The following is a 1,296-nucleotide window of genomic DNA, read 5'->3' on the forward strand; positions in this document are numbered from 1 at the left end:
AGAGGAAGGCGGTTCTCCTACTGTTCCGAGTTAACGTGCAAGTCAGTGCCCATCACTCAGGAGACCCAGGCTGCACTGACCTCATTGTGGTGACTAGGCCGACTGAGTTCACTTATTACTTTCTGTTTGAAGGCCCTGGAGGGAGAAAAAGTGAAGGTTCTAGTACTTATTTTGTGTTTCCCACGTACCAGGTGCGGTAAGCAAGCCACTTCAGACAAGGCCCAGAGCAACCACGTTAATAGGCCACAGAGCAAGTTGTGCATTCAGGCCTCTGTGGTCCCGAAACCCGTGTCCCATTCGGCTCCGTAGTTACCAGTGGAAACTGGGGGCATTTATGGGACTGTGTGCTCCTGTGGGGGCTGGGATATGTGTGTTTAAGTCCACATCTTCAGAAACTCGGCTAGAACCACAGCCACTGATTGCACGGAGGCAGAGGAGGGGAGGCTTCCAGCCTCTGGTCCAGCTCGTGTGGAGCTCAGAAGTTGCTCCTTCTGTCCTGAAAACAACACCAGAGCTGAGGGAGCTGCAAACCCACTGCTCTTCTTAGATCCCAGAAAACTGAGGGGAAAAGCTGCTCCCAACCAAGAGAGGCAGCCGGGCAGGCCTGGAGACTCACAGCTCCCAGGGCAGAACCTGCTTTTGTAAGAACCTCGGGGGCAGGCAGATTTAACAGGTCCCTGAGGCCAGCGGGAGGCTCAGCGTGGGGAAGTCTGAGTGTGACAACTCCAGGGGGCCAGTCAGAGGGGCCCCATGCTCTTTTTCATGCATTTTACCTCCAGGACCGTGCCCTGTTCTCAGAATGAAGGTCAGAGAAAAACCCCTCATGCTTCCTGCCTGGAAAGGAGAAAATAACTCTATTGAAATACACCCAGAACATTCTGTTTCATTGGGGGAAATTGTTTTTTGTTTGTTTGTTTTTTTAATGAGAAATTATTTTACCAGAGCCTAACCAACCTGGGGGAAGGGAAATCCCTTCTGTGTCACCCAAATTGGGCTGGGGGAAAGAGACACACTAGTGGAGGTCACAGCTCAGGGCACAGGCTCAATGAGAACTAATCACAGGACTACAGATGCTCCCCTCTGTCCCACCACCCCATCGCCTCACCTCCATGTCATTAGGGCCCCTGTGTAATAACAGGAAAAAAACTAAAAGAAGTAAATGTCTCAGGAGTATCTAGGGAAAACCCAAAGACAGCGGGGAGATGAAAACAAGGACACACAGGCGGCTTTAGCCTCTCACACCAATAGCTGTAGCAAACTACACACAGCCCAGCCCCAGTAGATAAACAGAAAATC

The sequence above is a fragment of the Camelus bactrianus genome, chromosome X, assembly GCF_048773025.1.
Source record: "Camelus bactrianus isolate YW-2024 breed Bactrian camel chromosome X, ASM4877302v1, whole genome shotgun sequence".
NCBI classification, from domain to species: Eukaryota; Metazoa; Chordata; class Mammalia; order Artiodactyla; family Camelidae; genus Camelus; species Camelus bactrianus.